The sequence below is a fragment of the Rattus norvegicus genome, chromosome 6 (assembly GCF_021556685.1).
Source record: "Rattus norvegicus strain SHRSP/BbbUtx chromosome 6, alternate assembly SHRSP_T2T, whole genome shotgun sequence".
In the NCBI taxonomy this organism is placed as follows: Eukaryota; Metazoa; Chordata; class Mammalia; order Rodentia; family Muridae; genus Rattus; species Rattus norvegicus.
This window is the reverse complement of record NC_141539.1, coordinates 126110459-126133407: the sequence shown is the minus strand read 5'-3', so window position 1 is coordinate 126133407 and position 22949 is coordinate 126110459. Positions and strand designations below refer to the sequence as shown.

Here is a 22949-nt window from a genome sequence, read left to right as displayed (position 1 = left end):
CATTCCTCAGCTGCCACTCACGTCATTTATAAAGAAAGGGTCTTTCAGCTGCACGTGACGATGCCTGTTTGGGAACCTAGTCCTTGGGAAGCAGAGGCAGGTGGATCTCTGTAAATTCAAGACCAGCCTGACCCACATAGTGAGTTTTAGGCCAGCTAGGGCTATGGAGTGAGACTCTGTCTCAAAGAACCAAAACAAAAGAGAGGGTGTCTCACTGGCTTGGATCTCACCACTCGGGCAACTGGCTGGCCAACAAGCGCCAAAGATCAGGTTGTCCGGAGGACCCATGCCACACCCAGCTTTTTATGTGGGTGCTGGAGAGCCAAACTCGGGTTCCACAGCTTGCACAGTAAGCACATCATCAACAAAACCATCTTCCCGGCCTCTTCTTTCTTTCCTTCAAAGTCTGCTGAGATATAACTCGTTTACCATACAGTTCACACACTGACAGTTTGGGAGCTTTCACAGTTACAACGTGCAACTGCGGATCTGGGCTAAACCAGAATTCTCTTTAGTCTAGGTAGCCAGAGAAAATGCAAATTCAGGGGATGGGGAGGTGGCTTAGTGGGTAAAGTATCTGCTGCGTAGGCGTGAGGACTGAGTTTAGATGCCCAGAAATCACATTTTAAAAAAAGGAACAACAACCTTGGGCAGAGAGGTGCCCTTATTAAGCCACTGGGGAGAAGCAGAAACAGGAGAATTTCTGTTCTGTCAGACTAGCGGGCCAGTGAACTGCAGGTTCTAGGAGACCCTGTTTTGAAAAATAAGGTTGAGAGATCAGAGATGCTATCCAATGTTGATCTCTGGACTCCAGGTGTACAGAGAGTGGGGGAGGGGGAGGGGGAGGGGGGAGAAACTGAAGGAGAGATGCTCAAGGGAAGATATAGCAGAGTCACTACAGCTTCCTCTGGTGCTGTCTCTGGGTGAGTAAAGGGCTGTCCACAAGGGAGGAGGCACAAACCATCTTTGAAGGAAGAAGAGGGAAACTCTCACATCTTTGCAAACCTCCGTTCTGCTTCGGACAGGCAGAAAGTTCTCCATGTCTTGTCTTCAGAGCAACCATCTTTCATAGTTGTGAGACACTTGTGGATTCTTTCACTCCTCAGCTAAAAAGTGAAGAGTTATGAGGTTTTCTGTGCCACAGGAACAACAGAGAACACGAAGTAACCGATTTATTTGGAGTCTGTCATGGAGCTATTGCAGGTGTGTGAAGTAAGCGCCATCATGCCCCGAGTCTACTGAAGAAACCGAGGCTGCGGAGCAACAGGAAGAAATTGTTACTATGAACGCACAGCTGGGAAGCAACAGGAAGAAATTGTTACTATGAACTCACAGCTGGGAAGCCGAGAGAGCTGGGACTCCAGCCAGCCAGGCTGGCTCCTTCCTCATCCAGCACAGAAACCATACAAGTCATTCCTTGGGAAGAGTGAGAACTCAAAGAAGACAGCTAGCCTAGGGTGGGGTCAGAGGGAAGAAGGATGTATAAGGGAATGGCCACAGTGTAGGAATAAAAGAGAGCGGGATGGGAGGGGAAAAATAGGAGGGACAAAGAGAGGGAAAGGGAGAGAAAGGATGCATTGGATGAGCACAGAAAATGATTCCTCACAGTTGGCATCCAGAAAGACCCCCCTAAGCTTAGCAAGAGTCTAAGCCTTCCCCCATCAATGGTGCATACGGATCTATGCACCCAGGTCATTCTTCTTCTTTTTTAAATTAAATTTTATTTTTTTACTTATTTATTTTACATCCAGTTCATTGCCCTACTCCTGGTCACCCCGTCCCATGGTCCTTCCCCCATTCCCCCTCCTCTTCTCCTTTGAGCAGGCAGGAGCTCCCCTCGGTATCTCCCCTATCCTGGCACTTCAAGGCTCTGCAAGGCTAGGTGCTTCCTCTCCCACTGAGGCCAGACAAGGCAGCCAGCTAGAAGAACATATCCCACAGACAGGCAACAGCTTTTGGATAGCCCATTTTCCAGTTGCTTGGAGACTCTAACGGAAGAATAGGAGAAAGAGTTGTGGCCCCCGAAGGGGATAGGGACTCCATGGGAAGACCAGCAGAGTCAGCTATCCTGGACCCTTGGGGCTCTCAGGGTCTGAACCACTAACTGAAGAACATACACGGGCTGGGCTCAGGCTTTTCCGCTCATATTTAGCAGATGTGCCCAGGTCATTCTATACCATAAGGATGCACAACAGTGTCCCTAGCTCTGCCCACTAGATGCCAGTAAAAAAAAAAAAAAAGTTCAATTATTGCCAAATGTCCCTTGGGGAATAAAAGTACATTGGGACGGGCACTTCGTAGAGTGGTGGGTTGAAACCTAATGAAGCAGAAAGATGAGGGGAATGAGAGATGAGGGAAAGAAAGCCAAAAGGCTCAGATAAATGTGCAGAAAAATGATGTGGGAGCAGAAGGTGAATGCTTGGCCAAGGAGGTTGGTTGCTGTTTTAAAATTTCCGGTTTTAATCAAGTATATGAGGTTAGAGAGAGCAGAGAAGGTGTAGGACAGGCGGAAAGGGTACAGGAGAGAGTGAAAGTTTACAGATGAAGGAAGGGAGGAGGGAGGGAGGGAGGGAGGGAGGGAGGGAAGAAGGGGGTGTATAACTGGGTGTGAGTTCCGGGAATAGACAGCATGGAATGGGATCCTGACTGCACTCAGAGCCCGGCCTTTGAAAGCAGGGGATACTCCTACTCGAGGGACCAAGGAGAAAAGCCCGTGTTTGAAGATGTAGGATGCTGTGCATATTTGGCAGTGGCAAGGAGAGAGAGAGCTCCCATCTGTTGCTTCTATTTTCCAAGCCAGGCATGTGGCATGGTCATCCCCAGAGCTGGGGAGGAGCCTGGGGAGGAGGAGGGAGGAGACAGGGAGGCAGCAAGGAAAGCCAAGAGGGGAAGGGTAAGATGGCTAGGTGGTGCCAATAGCCATTTACAGTCTGGAGCTGGGAATTTAGGATGAGGCCAGTCTGTGTTGTGCAAGGATCTATAGCAACTTCATGCTGTTTGGGGAACAGCATGGACCCCATGGGCAGAAACCTTGGGAATTGACAGGTAGCCTTAAGGGGTAGTTCTCTAACCCTGCTCAAGAAGCGGGAGCCCACAGCATCCAGTCATTCCTTAGGATCAGAAAACAGTTCCCTAGGCCCCTTGAATCCCCCACTTCCTACTCTCTGCGGGGTTGTGACTCCTGCTGTACCCCAGTCAAATGGGACCAGAAATTGCTGACTTTCTACAAATGGAGAGCCCTGCTTCTCTGCAAGCCACAAAATGGCAGCGCTTTAGTCAGGATTTGCAGTGCCCTCTGAAGTCAATGTATTAAAGATGTGATCCCAGACTACCAGCGCGGAGAGATGGTAGAAGCATTCAATGGTGGGGCCTGGCGAGAGGTCTTCCGGCCATTAGGTATATACCCTCCAAGGGACTGTGGGCACTGTTTCCTGTCTCTACCATGATGTGAATGGCTTTACTCTTCTACAGGTTCCTCACTGTGCTGCCTTGTCTCATCTCAGAACCAAAAACCACAGGGCCAACTGACCATGGGCTGAACTTCTAAAAAGGAGTTAAAAGAGACCTTTGTCACTTTATAGGTGACAACCTCAGGTGCTTATCACAGCAGCAGATATCTGACTCATAAGCCACCTTCACTTAGGCAGCTGTGCCCGGTCCTAGAGGGATGGGAGCACAAGTGAGCAAAGACCCCAGTAAGAATCAACATACATAATTCTAGTCATGGTCATCTGTTTACTCATCTTTACATGGGGCAAGCCTGCTGTGGACGTGGACCAAAGACAACCCCACAGGAGGCATTTAAATTGGCCCCGAACCCTTTCTTCTGGAACCCACGCATCTTGGCTTTCCTAGTAAGAGACTCCCAGAAGCCTGAAGCACAGTTTATTCTATTGGAACGAGAAAGTCACACTTGGAAGGCAAACTGACTCGACTCAGAGACGGCCTGAGGAGGCAGCTGTATGCTTGGTGTAGCATTCAGAACTCCCCTCAGCAGGTGCAAAGGTCGGACAGCTATAATCACACCAGGAATATGGGTTTTCAGAGGATCACTGCCAGGGTGGCTACTAATCAGATAACGAGAAGCCCAGCATCACACATGCTCTCACAGGAGGGAAGACAAGCCAGGTGTGTAAGGATGAAGACTGCACCATTCCATTTCCATCCGGAACAGCCCAGTTCCCCATCCACAGGCTCCAAGACTAGAACACTGATTGCCAAGGGACTGAGGTGAGGGAAAAGGGGGCATTTATTTACTGATGCCCACAAAGTTTAAGTCAAGCAAGATAAAGAAGCCTCTGAGACTCTATACAGCCCTGTACCCATGGTCAATAGTGTTTTCTGGGCACTAGAAAAACCTGTTAAGAGGTAGAGTCGTGCATGCCTTTGATCCAGCACTTGGGAGGCAGAGGGAGGCTGGATCTCTGAGTTTAAGGCCAGCCTGGTCTACAGAGTGAGTTCCAGGACAAACAGGGAGCAGAGTTCATGACATGTGCTCTACCAAAATAAAAACCGAAATTTCAAATATGAAGAATAGTAGTGTGAAGGGGGGTGGGCAGGGATGGAGGAGGGAAAAGTGTGGAGAGGGAGAGAGGGAGTGCAGGAGGAAAGAAAAGCAAGAGGTTGGGCTGGAGAGATGGCTCAGTGGTTAGGAGCACTGACTGCTCTTCCAGAGGTCCTGAGTTCAATTCCCAGCAACCACATGGGGGCTCACAACCATCTGTAATGGGATCTGACGCCCTCTTCTGGTGTGTCTGAAGACAGCTACAGTGTATTCATATACATAAAATAAATCTTAATAAAAACAATGAAAATAATTTTAAAAGAGAAAGGCAGTAAGGAAAGAGGAAGAGAAAGATTAAAGGAAGGGGAGGAAGGAAGGAAAGGAGAGGGAAGCAATAAAGGAAGGGATGGTGAAGGGGTGAGGGGATGGCGGGAGAGGTAGGTAGGAAGAGACAGAAAGTAGAAGCTATTCCTACTCCATAGCCACAGACTCCTGGGCCCCACCCTGAGCCAACTCGGTAGACCTAGGTGAAGGCCATAGTTGCGTTTCTTAGGCCCCCAGCTCCTGCTAGGGATGCTGGCCCGAGGCCACCTCCCTAACCAGGTGCCCTTTGGCAAAGGCAAGGGGTGAAAATGTCAGAGTCAGGTTTGAACCCTGGCCCCCTTGAGTTAGTTCAGTGCCTGCTCATGTACGCCCAGGGGACTGTCATACTGCACACCTCGTGAAACTATTTTGAAAGTCAGAGAGAAATCATGTCAAGTCCAAGGCCTTGAGGAGGCACCCTGTAAAAGAAAATGGGAGGTTATTCTTGTCCCCCACCTAAGGCACCTCCACAATTCAGGGCTGTTTGGATCAGGCATTCAAGGCAAGCACCAAGGCGGCCTCAGGAGTCGAGGGGAGGTTACTGAATCGGTTACCTTCCCACTCTCTCTGCCTCCTCTTCTGAACACTCAGGCACTGAAATAGGCCTCAACACTCTGCTGTCAGTAATGACACTTTTAAGCAGAGGAGAGAACTGATCACTTTCAAACTTGATATTATTTTAAGTACATTATCTCTGAAATCTGGGTCAGGATAAAAAATGAACTTGTGCTCATAGGATGTTACAGCTGGAAGGAAACTTTAAAACCATCTAATTTTCTCATCAAAGGTGAGGAAACAGAGGCCCAGAGAGGGGCAGCGACTTGCAGAAGGAGGCACAGCAAGCCAAATGACAAGGACAGCTCTGGTAGCAAAGAGTTCTGTTCGAATGCTAAGAAGATGGTTTTCCAGCTGTGGTATGCTGGCTACTTTTTATTTATTTATTCATTTATTTTTTTTCTTTTTTGCAGAGCTGGGGACCGAACCCAGGGCCTTGCGCTTGCTAGGCAAGCACTCTACCACTGAGCTAAATCCCCAACCCCTACTTTTTATTTTTAAATAAAAGATTTATTTATTTAATGTATATGAGGGTTTTCTTTTCATGCACATGAGAACTGGCTGCTCTCCCAGAGGTGCTGGATTTTTATGTCAACTTGACCCAGGCTGGAGTCATCAGAGGGAAGGGACCCTCAAATGAGAAGATGACCCCCCATAGACCAGGTTGTAGGCAAGCCTGTGGGGGCATTTTCTTAATTAGTGGTTAATTAAGAAAATTAACCCAGCCCATTGTTTCCTGGGTTCTCTAAGGAAGCAGGCTTAGCAAGCCATGAAGAGCAAGCCAGGAAGCAGTACCCCTCCCTGGCCTCTGTATCAGCTCCTGCCTCCAGGCTCTGGTCCTGTTTGAGTTCCTGTCCTGATGGTCTCCATTGATGGGCTAGATGATGTGGAAGCGCAAGCCAAATAAACCCTTTTCTCCCCAAGTTGCTTTTTGGTCATGGAGTTTCTTCACAGCAGCAGAAACTCTAAGAAACCTGGGTCAGTGGGGAGCACCGGAGATTCTGAGTATGCAATACATCGATTTCCCTAGAAGAACAGATCAACATTAGAATCTCTAAAAATAAGGGGTTTGCAGGAGGGTAGGAGTGGGTTCTATAGATAGAACCCGAGGTCCAGTGTAGAGCATGTGCTTTACATACTGAAAGCTGAGCCATATCCTCCAGCCCCGGGAGATTTACCAATGAAGGGCATTTACTAAAAACAATGGCCCCGCACCATAGCACTTCCCTTCTTCATTTATTTTTCTTTCTAGTGGGTCAGAAACCTGGCCAGCTTTTTCCCCCTTAATTTTTCTGTCTACTTCCTGCTTTAGGCAGGCCCTTCCTTTCTCCTCTTTGTCTTCTCTCCTTCTCCTCGAACATTTTACCCCAAATCAGAGAGAGCTCGCTCCGTGCCCAGGGCGGAGAGCACATCTGTGATTTTTTTTTTAACGGTAAAGATAAAGAAGCTAAAGACAGCTTCACGGTCGCTTTTCGTTTTTTGCCTTTTCTCGACTCTTCGCTCAGCCAATGTTTACAGAAGCCAACGGCTGCCAAGCATTCAGGAAATGCTTCTGGGCTTACAGTCAGCCCCTTTTAGCAAGCTCGTTCCGCAAGCCCACGCTCTGAGGACCACGTTCGGCTGGCCCCTGGGCAACACCAGTGATTCAGGGAAGAACGAGGTGGACACAGTCCCTGCTGTTGGGGGTGTCCAGGCTGACTTTTGAGAAATGGCTGGTTTCTGAGCGAAATCTAAGCACCTGCAGCAGGGCTTAGGATATGGCGGCTGGTGCAGGAGCTGGTTCGCAGAAGCCTTTAGAAGTCTATCGCTCATTTTTTTTTTTTTTTTTTTTTGGTGGGGATCTTTTCAAGCTGGTGATTAACAGAGTCGGCATTAGAAATTAAGTTACATAACAATAAATGACATCAGAAACAGCAGTCACAGACGCTGACAGCTTAGCCTCCTTTCTCAATTACTTTTATTTGTGCATATGTGTGTGTGTGTGTGGTGTGTGTTTGCATGTTCAAACGTGTGTGCATGTTGTGACGGGGCAGAGGTCAGTGTCATGTGACCCCCTACTCTCCATTTTTCACTCGTTGAGACACAGTCTCGTCCCATACCCAGAGGTCACCCCTTAGCCAGTTTGCCACAGGAATCCCTTGTCTCTGCCTCCCAAGTGGTGGGATTACAGGAGCGTCCCCATACCCCACCCCACGTTTACATTGGTGCTGGGAATACAAACTCCAGTTTTCGTGCTCACACAAGCAAGCACCCTATCCACGGAGCCCATCTCCACGGCTCCTATTCTACTATTTACAACAAAGCATTTCGGTCAGGGATCAACAGGCCTCTCACACACTGTGGCATGGGAGGACAGGGAAAAGCCCGCTGGTCTCAGGACACGCCATCATCTACCTGCAACAGCATCTGAGAGATCCCCATTATTTCTGTGAGCTATGTCATGGCATTACCCCCAGAGGCCACAAGAGAGATTCTTAGGATTGAGCTTGGTAGTGGTGAAAGACGCCGACACCTACCTCGGGTCGGGAAGGTATTTCCTTGCAGAGCAGGGTGAAGCTCCTGGATAGTGGGCAGTAAGAATGTGACTCTGGGATGGGAGCAGTAATGGGCCCTTCAGATTCTACAGAGAGAAGGCGGGCTTTTGGCATAGGTAGGTCCATGATGAGCTGAAGGAAAGGATAGGCCAGGGGAGCAGACCACTGAAGCAAAGCTGAAAAAAAACTTCCCCGTTGAAGGGGAAAAACAAAACTAGAGTGTTAGCGCTGATCTGGCTATCCCAGCCACTACTTCCCCCTCCCCTGTCTGAATTATCTCCATTCTCCCCATTTTTCTCTCCCTTTCTCCCACACTATAAATAATCTCAAGTCTTTGTTCTTTGCCTTGGGAATGAATAGCTTCCCCAGCTGTTACTGTGTTTCTGAACTGAAATAAAGCTTCTCTTGAAACCTACAAAAGAAATTGATTGAGCTCTGTGTGTGTTTTAAAGTGGCTCAACTCCATTAGGTGGTGGTGGGGAGAAAAATCTCAATTGCAAAATAAATAACGTGGAGTGCATCTAATAGCCCTTTGTCCCCGTGAGTGCAGATGTGCTGAATAGCTCACGGTTCGAGTGGCCGTCCCTGTCACTGACTTTGCTGTGGCAGAGTGAGAGGAACAGGCACAGGCCAGGGGTGGAGCAATAGCCTTAGGCCCTCCAAGGACCCCACGCTTTTCCTCTCCCCCACTCCTCCAACCCCAGGAAGCAGCATTTACCAGCCACATCTCTTGGAGAGCTTCAGGCATGGGTGGACTAGTTTCTTAGCAATAATCACTGTCTTCTGGCATTATGGAAGCAGTTCTAGAAGGCAGAACTGCCGAGGAATGACATCTGCTAAGAGAGGACGCTGAGGAGAAAAGCAAACGGTACATATGGTCTCCTTTCAAGGCCAAAGAAGCCGGAGGCGGATTTCTCATGGATGTTGGCTCCATGAAGGGGGAAATGGCTGGACGTTCTCTCCTCCAGGAAAGAGGGTTGGCCACTAGTGTCAGCTGAGAGTGCTTTGGACCACCCATGGGTAGCTCCAGGAGTAGATATCATTAGAGTACAGAAAGTACACACACACACACACACACACACACACACACACACACACAGACAAAGACACACAGATATAAAGACACACATACACACACACACACACACACACAGACAAAGACACACAGATATAAAGACACACATACACAGACACACAGACACACACACACAGTCACACATACACAGACACACACACATAGACAAAGACACACAGACATAAAGACACACATACACAGACACACAGACACACACACAGTCACACATACACAGACACACACACATAGACAAAGACACACAGACGTATAGACACACATACACAGACACACAGACACACACACAGTCACACACACAGTCACACATACACAGACACACAGACATGCACACATAGACAAAGACACACAGATGTGCAGACACACACACAGACACTCACATACACATACACACTCACATACACACATACACACTCTCACACATACATAGACAAAGACACATATAGATGTACAGACACACACACAGAGACACACAGACACACACATAGGCACAGACACACACAGACACACAGGGAGATACACACATAAGCACAGAGACACACAGACACACACATAGGCACAGACACACACAGACACACAGGGAGACACACACATAAGCACAGATGCACACAGACACACACATAGACAAAGACACATACAGACACACATAGGCACACGCACACACATACGCAGACACACATAGACATATACAGACACACACAGACACACACTTACACAGACACACATAGACATACACAGACACAGACACACACTTACACAGACACACATAGACATACACAGCCACACACAAACACACAGACATAGACATACACAAACACATACACAGACACACACAGATACACACACATATGGATACACAGACACACACACAGACACACAAACACACAGACACACACATAGACAAAGACGCACAGATACACACACAGACACACAAACACACAGACACAGACCCACACACAGTCACACACACAAACACACACACAGACACACACATAGACAAAGACACACAGATACACACACAAAGACACACATACACATAGACACATACATACACAGACATACACATACACATGGACACATACACACAGATACACACACAGACACACACATAGACACACACAAAGACACACACACAGCAGACACAAGGACACATACACATAGACACAGACACACAGACACACACATATTTACTTATTCTTCATGCTGATACCCACAAGGCCAAATGATGGCCCGATCTCCTCTAGAACAATCATGGTGGGGCTCATCACTACAAGCCTGGAGAGATTCCAAGGGGTCCCAACCTGAGTCACCAGGTCCCAGGGAACCCCACCCCATGGCCACCTCTGCCTCTGGGATCTTGTTTCCTTGTGGACTGTTGTTGCTAACTTTGTTTTTGTTTTGTAGTTAAAATGTAATAAAAAATAAATTTTGCCACTTTTAAAGTATAGAGTTCAGGGGTGTTAATATACGTGCAATGTATCACTACCTGTTTTCAGGAATGCCCATCACTCCTGACAGAAACCCCACAATGGCTAAACAACCAACCCTGACTCCCTGGTCCCCAGTCCTTGGTACTGGCTTGTCTGCTTCCTATCCTATGGATTTCTTTTCTGGACATTGTATGCAAGTGGAATCAGTATACAGTATGTTCTTTCCCTAAGCATCAAGCTTCTGTGTGTGTGTGTGTGTGTGTGTGTGCGCACACGCGTGTGTACATGAGTACTTATGTCCATGTGCCACAGCATATGTGTGAGGACAACTTTTGGGAGTCAGTTTTCTGCTTCCACTGTGGGATCTAGGTCGTCAAGCCTGTACAGCAAGCACTTTCACATACTGAGCCACTGTCCTGTAGTATGTCCCTTTCGTGTCTGAATAATGTTTCGTTGCATGGATCCATCCCAGTTTGGTTGTCTTCGGTTACTTTTTTGTCCATTAGGTACCCAAACATAGCGCTTAGTCCCTTCCCTCTATTACCACAGTGATTCCTACTATTTCATGCGAGTTGTGGTATTTTATAGTATGACGTGGAGGTTAAATAATATATACCACGTGAAGTCACCAGAAGCACGTAGCAATCAGTGTTCATCAGCATTACTAATATAGAGCCATTATAACTTAAAGAGCCTATGAATTCCTTATGACCTCGCCTTTCCTGCTGCGTTATCTCATTTATTTTACAATGTACCTTAAGTATATTACATATATTCTGAAAGGTAACTAGATGAGGTACGTTTCGGAACAATATTGAACTTCATCTCCCACTATACTGCTAGAGCAAGGAGTTCCTGACCTGCACCTACAGGAAGCGATCTGGTGCCCAGTGGGTCTCCTTTTTCTCATACACAGGCATAACTGCTTCTCAAATGTATAGGAAGAATCTGGAGGGATAAACTAGGTTAGAAAAGGGCCCGGGGCTCCAGGTAAGGCAGAGACTGAGATGAGGAAGAAGTGTAGGGCCGTAAACTTGTCTTGCCTGAGGTAGAGAGTCTGATTTGGACTGTTAACTTCCGTAGTTCAAAAGACAGAGCAGTGATGCTCGAAGGAGGCTTGACCGGAAGACAAGAATGCTCAGTGGGAGGGGCCAAATGCAGTGAGTAACAGGAAATGCAGCCTAGCTGAAGCAGGAGCCTAGGACCAGGAATGGGCGCAGGCAGACCCAGAGCTGTTTCCATGTCACGTTGTGGTTATTTCAGGAACTCCATCCAGACCAGACTGCGTGCAGCACTGTCTCTTTTGACGCAGCGTCTTTGCCCTCCACACTGTCTTCTAACCCAGACATGCAAATTTGCATTGCTCAGACGGGCTGCGGACCTTGGCCCCACTGCGGGAGAACCACATGCTATATTTCCAAGTTCGGGAAAGGGCGTATGCCCTTTGGGAGTGGACAAATGGATCGAAAGCTTGCCAGGTTGGTTTTGTAAATGTCTTCCCGCCCTCAGTACTTTTTAAGGCAATGGCTTTCATGTGTTGAAGTCCATCTTGACCGTGTTCCTCCCTGTTCTCTAAGAGGGCTAAGGGCGGAATAATGAGGATGGGTGTGTTTGGAAGGGTTCACATCACCACAACACCGGATTTACACCGGAGAATACAGCCTCTTGGTGACTCTCTGGCAAGTCACCCTAACTTACGGTGGAGGGGAGACATGCCTATTTTTATCTGCACGTTCCTGAGATTCTGAGAGGGACAGCATTAAGGACACACTCGACTGTAGAAGGAGGGCTGAACAGCCCCCCCCCCCATCTTCTTACCTGTTCTGGAAGCTCACTTGTGTGATTTCTCAAATAGGACCAGACGGTGCCGGAAAGGTTGGGTACCACTCTCTGAAGGCACTGCTAGATACACTTAGCATCGCAAACCTGGGCTTGTGGATCTTCATTTGCTAAGTAGCACGGGACTCTGCCGAGCCCTGGCAGGAAAAGAGAGCATACGCCCTGACCCTCACAGCCAAACACTATGCAACCTGCAGAAAGTCCTTGTCCCCTTAGCTCAGTCAAGGACCACTATTCACAGTCGAAGTAAAAAGTAGCAAAGTGTTTCTAAGAAGCCATTGGGAGAAGCCTGGTGTAGTGGTGCCTGCCTTTATTTTGAGCAGGCGGGAGGCAGAGGAAGCAGATGCCTGGGAGTTCCAGGCCAGCCTGGTCTACATAGTGGGTTCCAGAACAATCAGGGGAACATAAATGAGACTCTGTCTTGAAAAACAAGCAAACAGAGAAGCCACTGGGAGGATGTGATGCAGGATGCAGAAGCTACACTCACAGTGAGGGGAAAGCACCAACATTGCTCTTCTCCTCCTTCTCCTGTTACTAACTGGGACTGGAAGAACCCAAGTTTGCCCATGATCACCTATCAAGGTTGAGATGACTTACCAAACGGCAGCCAAAGAAACCAGCGTCGCTTGTGGATTTATTGGTAGCCAATAAATTCTGACATTGCGGAAATACACACCTATGTTCCTAACAGCATACTTGCCGCCAAGTTCATAGGTAGGATGAGAACCATTCTTGTTCCTTAAATCTGTGGCTTTCCCCAATGTGTTAGTTTTCTATTACTATAATTTAGTACCAAAGAATTTTGCTTATATGAGAAAAGGTTTATTTAGCTCATACTTCTAGAGGTCTTGGTCTAAAATTAGGTGGACTCATTGTTGAAGATTTCTGATGTGTGTGTCGGATGGCAATGGAGGAAATGCTTACCTCATGACCCGGAAGCAAAAACAACAGCAAGAAGGCAATGCCCACAACCCCTTCAAGAGCATCTCCTAATAACTCGAGTGCATTTCTCCAAGCTTTCCCTTCCAAAATCTCCACCATTCATCGATACCACCAGATCAGTCACACTCCAGGTTCCGACTACAGCACCCCATTCCTGAGACCCAAAGGTTCATTTCCATCTCAGAACGCAAAAGGCCTTTGATCCATCACCGAGAATCTCACCGGTGTTTCAGCACTGCTTAAAGGTCTAAACCCAAAGTCTCCTCTGAGATGCTAGGCCACCTTTATAAGTGAGCCATTGCAAAAATAAGAAAGAAAGGAGCACACTTTCAAGATGCGATGGTAGGCTAGACACAGTATAAATATTCCTATATCGAACGGGACAAACAGGAAATAGCGAGAGAGATTTGCTCAAAGCAAGACCAAAACCCGGGGAACACTCACCCTCCAAGTTCCATGCCTAGCATCCATTGAAGTGGAATGTAGGCTTTCAAGAGCTTTGCAACTCTGCTTCTGTGAATTTGCTAGTTGCAGTCTAAATGCCTTTTTTCTTCATTTATTTACTTATCTTCTGTGTGTATGCACACCTCTTTGTGCCCTGGCATATTTGTAGAGGTCAGAGGGCAGCTTTAAGGTGTTGAGTCTCTCCTTCCATCATGTGGGTCCTAGGGATTGGACCCAAATCGGTCAGGCTTGGTGGCAGGCGCTTCCACTTGCTGACATGTGAGGCTGGCCCTAAGTGGCCTGTTCTTTCAGGCCGACTTTTCTTCTTGCTTAGAGCTTCCCTCAGATACTGCACATGGCAGACTCCCTGGCAGCCTCCATTACAGTTTAGATTCTTGTTCTTCACACTAGATTCACGTTACTCTTTCAGGGGTTGCTTGTCAAGGCCTCGCACCCCACCACAAACTGCCTGTCTTGCACTGTCCTTGGAAAGCTGCCATGACTCTGTAACTCTTACATTCTGCAGGCCAGGGAAACCAGCATCATACGGATGGTGCCAACGTCTGCTGCCAGTGCACGCTGTATTGAACCTGCTTAAACTACGGCTTTTACAGGCACAGAACACTGCCAGCTGAATATGTGAAGTATGTGTGTATACGAGTATGCATGTGTGTGTGTGTGTGTGTGTGTGTGTGTGTGTGTGTATGCGTGCGTGCACCCATGTGCATGTGCATGTGTGTTGGAAGAACAGATCACGGGGCCATGCTGGTCATGCAGGACACTTAGGCCTTGTGAGATTACTGTTCTGAAAAGCTAGTTTGTATTTCCACATCTCTGTGACTGTGATGGGCGAGGCACCTCTGCAGATCCCTGAGATGTCCTCAAGGCATCTATTCACTCCTATTGTTCTTCAGCAAAGCACTTGGCTTCTGTGCATGGGTGCTAATCCCTTTGGCAACCGTCCTCACAAGGACTCCTTTTTTCTGCCAAGTCTGCCCTTTTTGTTTTTCTCCCTTTCTCGCTGCTCCTCATTCTCACCAGGCTTGGCTGAAAACAGCCAGTAAAATCCATGCTTCAGCCTGAATATTTCATTGCTTTGGATTTCTCCCATCACATAAAGTAGTCCATAATCTTGAAGTGTGTGACCTTCCACACAGAATCGAGACAAGGACCAGATACAGACAAATGTTTCCACTGTGTAACCAGGACGTCTCTAATCCAACCCCCACGGGAGCCCTCATTTACGTCTGAAACCTCATCATTCCAACTCTTACTGCCTACACTTCTATCAGCAGTCCAGTCTTCTCATTGTTCGTCAGGATGGCTTATTAAATATCGAAAATGCTAAAAAGCCTTTTCGTTTTTTGGACTGGTAGGCAAGTGCTTTACCCCAGCCCTGCCACTGAAAACATTGTAAGATTTCTCTCTCTTGCTCCTTCAAAGTCTTCTAAATCCACCCATCAATACCTTGTCACTGTCACAAACACACCAGAGGAGGGCATCACGTCCCACTACAGATGGTTGTGAGCCACCATGTGGTTGCTGGGATTTGAACTCAGGACCTCTGGAAGAGCAGTCAGTTCTCTAAACCTCTGAGCCATCTCTCCAGCCTGAGATCCACCCATGATAAAGGAGCTACAATAGCTACCATCGGCAGTCCACACTTGGTTTTCTACTAGCTTCCCATCACTAGAAAACAACAACAATAACAAACCCAGAGACAGTCATATAGGAAAAGCCTTATTTAGCTTATAGTGCTAGAGGATCCAGTTCAAGATTGGGTGGGTCCATTAGTTTGGCCTCCGCTACGGGTGCCAGATGTCGATGTTGGGGAGTACATGATAGAAAAAAAAACGACTTAACTCAAGGCTGGGGAGCGAAAGCAAGGGGAAAGGACAGAATCTTGAAATTCCCTTTCAGGACAGGTTCCAATAAGCTAATGGTCTTTCATTAGTTGCTAGACCAAGAAGATAAGAATAAGAGGTAGCTCCTCCCCAGAGACCTACTACCTTCCTGTCAGAAGTATAACTACTGCCTAGAGTTTAATTCATGGACCCTTAGAAAACACTGTAGATGTAAATCATACCAAACCCATAAGAGCATAAGGCAATGTTTTTGTGTTTTGTGTTGTTGTTGTTGTTTAATTTAAATTATTTGTGAGGCAATTTGGGGCCAGTTTGGAGCAAGGCATCTCTTCACTCTGGTGACATGGTAGGAACATGACTAGGTTGAAGGAAGAGAGGACCGGTTATTTAAACACATATTTCTACATCTTCCAGATAACATTTAAGCCATCAGATAGTTCGTGAATTATCAGGAAATTATCGCTGCACCTTGACACAGAATGAAATGGTTGTCTCTATCTTCTTAATTAGTGGGAACAGAAGTCTTGCTTTATCTGGGACCATCCCAGGTTATATCTGTCATGTCAGCCTAGTTAAAAAGACAGCCTTACATAAGGCAGAAAGGTAGCTTAAGCAAGGAGAGGATTTGACTGCCCAAACCACAAGCAAGTCAGACAGGATGGAACCAAGGACTCATCCCTAAAGGCCTGGTCTGGGCCTCCTGGTTTTTGTTACTTTGTTTTTTGACTTTTTACTGTGTTGCTTTAGTTGTTGCCTTTTTCCCCCCTCTGCCTGGTAACTCTTTTCTTCAGGGCAGAGTTTACACTACCCCTAAGTGGTACATTAGACAGTTTCTATTATTAGAGAGCCCAGGCCAGTTGCTAGGCCCTAGGAGATAAGGAGGAACTTTAGGGCAGTGGTAAAGCCAGGGGAATCTTGGGAAGATTGCGGGGAAAGTGCAGTTTTAGAAGAGGTAGAGGGGTGCAATTACTTCAGGGTCCAGAATGAGTATCCCATGTTTATTGAGTATACTTCCTGGCATTTACCTTCATCAAATAACCTAGTTATTATCTTATGATCCAAAGAAAAGTCCTATTTCTCTCTCACTCTATACAGAGAGATGCCATCTACCATGATGTTGAAGATTATTCTAGCTTGCTTTGCTTTTTTTCTTGCTGTGATAAATACCATAAATACCAAAAGCAACTTGTAAAGCGAAGGGTTGGATGTAACATTGCCAGGTCACAGTCTATCTTTGAAGGAAGTCGGGGCAGGAACTCAAACAGAGACTACAGCTTACTGATTTACTCTCCGGCTCTGCTCAGTTAACTTTGTTGCAGAACCTGCCTAGGGATGGTGCTGCCCACAGTGGGCTGCTTCTTTCTACATGAATTATCAGTCAAGCCAATGCCCCACAGACATGATGAATCTAGTTGAAACAGGTTCACAGTTGAGGTTCCCTCTTCCCAGGTGTGTCAGGTTGACAAAAAACTAACCTTGACAGAGAGGGGCCTGCCTTGCAACAGGAAGGTCAAGGACTTCCTTTCCTGAGGGAAGATGCAACTCCTCTGAATGCATGTGGTTTCAGGTGGGTCCTACTTTGCCCTTGGAAGGTGACTTTGTTTACCTCTATGTGCACATGTGTTTACCTGACAAAGTCAATATTCTCAAGACTCTGAGAGCAGAGGTCAATGTAGCAGGCAGCGACTTCTACCTACTGAGAGTGACACTATTGAAAGGGTCATTTGTTCTTCCGGACCGTAGCTGTCATCTTTACCTGGAAGCATTTTCTCCCTTGGACAACTTCTGCCTTAAGTTCCAGGTTTCAACACAGGTCCTGTTAGCAATGACAGTAGCAATAGCAGATGGCCCCATTCATATATCCATCTATCTCAATTTTCTCTTCCTTAGGTAGTTACTAACCCTGACCCGGGACACTGAGATGTGGAACTTACCACAGAAGTTGGGGTGTCTCTGGAAGGGAAGAAAGGTGGGTGTCAAACCAGATTCCCAGTCAAGTGAAGTGGAACCCGAGGGTTCAAATGCTCATCTTTTCACTTATCTTTTACTGTCAATTCCTTGAAAGCAGGGTCCTTTGTGTGTGTGCGTGTGGGTGTGTGTGTAACCCCAGAGCTGGCAACAGTGTTTGGCACATATGCTGAACTCTCAACAATCACTCGCAATTCCCAGCGGGGCCCTGTTCTCTTCCGGCTTGTCTTCTCTGCCTGGAACATCTTCCTTTGGCCCTTTGCCTAACTAACTCCTCCTCCTCACCCTTAGAGGTTCCACTCATCTGTCACTTCCCCAAGACACCTCCTCTGACCTTAACTCCCCTCCCCCAGTCCAGCTGGGTTAGATGCTCCTTTCCTGGATCGGCTCATTAGCCAGAGAGGGCGGTCTCGCCTACTAAACAGAGGGGCTTCTGGAGAGAACCTAGGTCCTGGCACACAGTAGATTTGCCAGTAAATATTTGCTGCATGGTGAAGGTGGTTTTATAAGCAATGTCTGATCCTAGGCGCAGATAAGATGGAGAAGATAGTGGTCAAGTTACTCGAACTCTTTTGAGGTTTAGCTTTTTCAGACCAAGTGGTAATACCAACCACTTCCACCGCATTATAGCAAATTATAGATTCTTTTTGAGCCTCTAACAGTTCCTGAATGGGACTCATGATTTGCAGCCACTGCAGATGCTTCCCTGATTTGGATCCTGGGATGAGTCCTGTGTTGTTCAGTGGGAATTTTGATCAGTCAAGCTTCTTTTTTTTTTTTTTTTTTTTTTTTGGTTCTTTTTTTCGGAGCTGGGGACCGAACCCAGGGCCTTGCGCTTCCTAGGCAAGCGCTCTACCACTGAGCTAAATCCCCAGCCCCCAAGCTTCTTTTTTTTATTAAATGGTATTTATGGCGTGTCTTATCCTTGAGGCCGCTCAGTCTGACAGAGCATCTGAATAGCTACAAAATATTGACCCACAAGAGCTGCCAACACAGCATGGAGGGCCTACAGAGTCAGGGTGACTGCTGGGGCAGAGGAAAACACAGCAGGGCTGCCCAGGGCTGGCCCTCAAGTGGAGCCTGAAGACTCTATGGCTGAAGCGCCAGGGGTGGACTTTCAGAGCCTGTTTAGGAGAGAGAACAGATGGCAACTTCCTTAACTCTCAAACAAGCCACATCCTAGTCCCCCTGATAAGTGCAAAACCTCAAATTTCCCTTAACAACCTTCGACACACAGAGAGTTAAACATTGTGAGGGCAGAACCAAGCTAAGGAGAGGGAAAAAGATTGTAATCTCTGTCTGTATCCCTGCTCTGCCCTAGGCCCTCGGTTCCTTCCCTCCAACCCCCAGGCAGGGCGGGGCAGAGTGGGACACAAAGCACAATTAATGCCATCAAAATGGCTGCAGTCTTTAAACATTGATATAAACTGAGACTGCGTGTGAACTTCTAACTTTCCCAGGTGAGACTCCTAGTCTGCTGTGCCAGCTTGGACCCTATGACTAGCCCTGTCTTACAGAGGGTGGTCCAGGAAGGCTGAGGTTTTAAAAAATTGTTAAAATGTGTTTGTGAAGCATCAGTCTTTGGATAAGTGCATAACATTGGCCTGTCAGAGCTTTGGACATGGCACTGAGGGACTCCACTGGAGGTGAGTAGGATGCAGAAAAAGATACAGGTGAGGAAGGCTGGGGAGATAGCTCAGTAGGCAAGAACACTCAGTGTTCACACTGAGGACCTGGGTTCAGTTCCCAGCACCTACAACGAGAGGCTCACAACTGCCAATAAGTTCAGTTCAGTTCCAGGGAATCGGATGCTCTCTCGTCTCTGAGAGCACTTGCATGTATGTCTCTAGTACACATAAGCAAATGAACACACACACACACACACACACACACACACACACACACCTTTTTAAAAAGAAAAGGGTAAAGGGATGGAGAGCAGAGGGTGTTGGTATCAGGAATTGCCTTTAGCAGTGACACCGGTGGTCACTGTTGCCATGGCAACGGCCATACATTTCCAGGAGTCCTTTTGACTAAATTCCCACTTCTACCTGGGAATCTTTACTTCATATTCCAAATAAAAGGCAGACTCCCTCTGCCTTCACCCTCTTCTTTTCTCTTCTTTCTCTCGCCCTTTCCCCTTGTCTCATTCCCCCATTAAATCTCACCACTCGGAATCAACTGTGTTGGCGTTGGTTTGGTGTGCTCTTTTCGCACGGGCACAGCTGATATCTGATATTTAATGACAACATTGGTGGCCCGTACGGGGATCGAACTCGAGATCTTAGGGGAGTATTGTTAACACTTGGAATTTAATAGAAGTGGGGTACCCTGGAGCTCAGGAAACACACATCATTCATTTGCCAGTGACAGTTATTGGGTCTCTATGTGTCAGACCTTGTGCCGAATACTGGGGAGGTAATAAAACACAATAAGAGAAGCCTCTGTCCCCTGTGGAACCTGGGGGTTTCTTCATTCTAGAAGGGGGAAGAGGGTGGGTGGCAAGAAAATGCACGAACGAGATCGTTTCAGAAAGTGGTCCATGTTGTGATGACAAGAGAGGGATGAGAGGGAGAGTTCTACTACATTAGGAGAGATCGAGGAAGTGACCCTGTGAGGTGGTAGTGGACATGAATTCTGAACCATGCTTTAGCAGTGAACCATGGGAAGGTTTTTAGATAGAGTGTTTAAAGGTCCGAGGCTAAAACATGTTTTTTATTTAAAATATTTTAAGTTTTTTGGCATGTATGTGAACATGTATGTTCAAAAGCATGCATCCATGAACAGAGGCCAGGAGGGGCCATCAGGTGTGTTCTACTCTATTACTTTCTGCCTCATTGCCTTGAGACAGAGACAAATGAACCTGAACCCCCATCCCCACCGCCACCCTCATTTTGTGCCAGCTAGCTGGCCAGTGAGCCATGTTTTGCTTCTTGCTGACGATATGACATCTGGATCAGCACCTGAGGATGATCTCTTTTCAGTATTTTTCTCTGTGTTCAGCTGTGAGAAGAGGCAGACTCTCTGATGTGGAGGAGACCTGCTTAGGGCAGCCCCCTAAATAAGTCTCTGTGTGTGGACGGGGCATTTAACACCTACAAATTTCCCTGAGCTAAAGAAGCACAACCTACGTATCCATCAAAGTTCACCAGTGTGCGCTCTGGATGATACGGCCAGCTCTGAACATGGACTTTACTGGGGTGCTTGGGTCTACCCTTAATCAGTTTCGAGCCTTGAACAGGAGGAGGGTGTGGTACCACCAAACCTCTAAGCACTGGCCTCAATCTTATGGAGCACAGTAAAGACTGGGGAATACCTAATTACAGGATCACCACCTCTACACATTGAAAGCAAGTCACATGTTTCAAAGACTAGATGGTGTTCCTAGTATTGTGACCTAAGAGAAATTTCTTCTCTTGAGGGGTAAAGTGAAGTTGGATTTCTTCTCAATGTCCTTGGTGTAACACCAGAACAAGCTTCCTGGGATCATCTATAAGGTCTTTAAGGGCAAGTCCAAGAGGAACAGACTAAAGGAGAAGTAATCTAGTTAGTGTGAAGAGTGGGGACAACCCACTTCAACTCCTGGCCCCCGAACTCTCTCAAAGGCAAAGAGGGGGCAGGTTTTATGTTTTGTCTTGGACTTACTCCCAAGTAAGAAAGGATGTTTGTGTATTTGTGGTCAAATAGGCAAACATCCTCTCCACGCTCTATCACAATTTTTTTCTTTTCTACTCTTTCAAACGTCACCCAGCAGTGGTAGACCAAGTAATTGCTCCTCCCACAAGCCATCCATACACCGATCCCTGTAACTCTGATAGTGTCACTTGATACAGTGAAAGTCTCATCAGAGAGGTGACTGAGGCTCTGAAGATGGGGAGCTGATGCTGTGTTTTCTTGATGGGCCTAATGTCATTCCAAGGAGAGCCAGAGAGGAGGGAGATATGGAGACAAGATATGGAGACTATAAAAATGTTCTCTGAAGACAGAGAGGGGCCATGAGCCAAGGAATGCAAGAGGTCTTTAGAATCCAGAGGGCAAAGACATAGTTTCTTCCCTAGAACCTCCATATACGTCACAGCCCTGATGAAAAGTTGATTTTAATCTGAAAGATGCACCGTAGACTTCTGATTTCCAAGAACATAGGAAGCTGTACTGTTTTAAACCTCTATATAAGGACACACACACACACACACACACACACACACACATACTAGTGTAAGGAAATCTATCTCCCAGCTGTGTTCACTTAGGCCATAAATGTCTTAGGATTGCCTATTAATTAGTATGCAGCCATTTGAAAGTTAGTACTTGGCGGTCAGGTACCCTGGTTAGAACTACTATTGCGGTGATAAAACACCATGACCCAAAGCAACTTGGGGAGGGAAGTGCTTATTTGGCTTACACTTCCATACCATAGACCATCACTAAAGGAAGTCAGGAACTCAAGCAGGGCAGGAACCTGGAGGCAGGAGTTGATGCAGAGGCCATGGAGGAATGTTACTGACTGGCTTCTTCCCCATGGCTTGCTCAGTTTGCTTTCTTATAGAACCCCAAACTACCAGCCCAGGGGTGGTCTCACAACTAAGGACTGAGCCCTTCCCTGGTCAATTGCTAATTAAGGAAATGACCTAGAACCTTGCCTGCAGCTTAATGGTACAGAGGCATTTTCTCAGTTGAGGTTATCTTCTTTCTGATGACTCTAACTTGTGTCATGTTGGCATAAAATTAGCCAGCACACATGGAACGGGCCTCTTGATTTCCTCTAAGTGCTTCTTTCGCTTTGGTAACATGACGTTCACTCACTTATGTGGGACGTAGAACAGAGATAGTCCCCTCCCAGAGTTTCATGTGGCATAGATTATACCTTAAATTCACTATGTTTATATGTTCACTATGAAGATGGACTTGAACTCCTAATCTTCTTGCCTTTGCCTCTTAAATGTTGGGATTATGGGTGTTGTCACCATGCCTAGCTGGTACTTTCTTAAATGTTTTGAGTAGATGAGTGAAAACTGCATTGTTTTCCTATATTTCCTTTGAGTCTCAGAAGAGTTGGATATGATGTATGCAAAGACATACATACATATGTTTGCTGAACATTGCCCCACAATCTAAAATGTTTCCTCTAGGATCCCACTCTTACAATCTGGTCGCATGGTGATACTCAGAGCCTGTTTAGGAAATGGTTGTTTAACAAGATGTTGGTTCAAATAGAGGAAATGTTAAAAGTGATATTCTCCAAGCATTAACTTGAGCTTCAGACGTAAAAGCATGTGATCAAGGGCTGGATACATGTATGGCTCAATAGTTAAGGACACTTGCTGTTCTTGTTGAGGACTCAGGTTTAGGTCCCAGCACCTACATGGCAGCTAACAATCATCTTCATCTTCAGTTCTAGGGTATCCCATGACCAAG

General features: G+C 46.8%; 1 long non-coding RNA gene across 1 annotated transcript; it reads right to left on the bottom strand.

Annotated features, from left to right (window-relative positions):
* Positions 1–646: 646 nt before the first annotated feature.
* LOC134479467 (uncharacterized) lies at positions 647–8258 on the bottom strand. Its single transcript, XR_015623309.1, has 3 exons — positions 7939–8258; positions 994–1253; positions 647–751 (listed from the first exon to the last, which is right to left on the bottom strand). It is a non-coding gene; the product is annotated as an uncharacterized LOC134479467 (long non-coding RNA).
* Positions 8259–22949: the final 14691 nt, after the last annotated feature.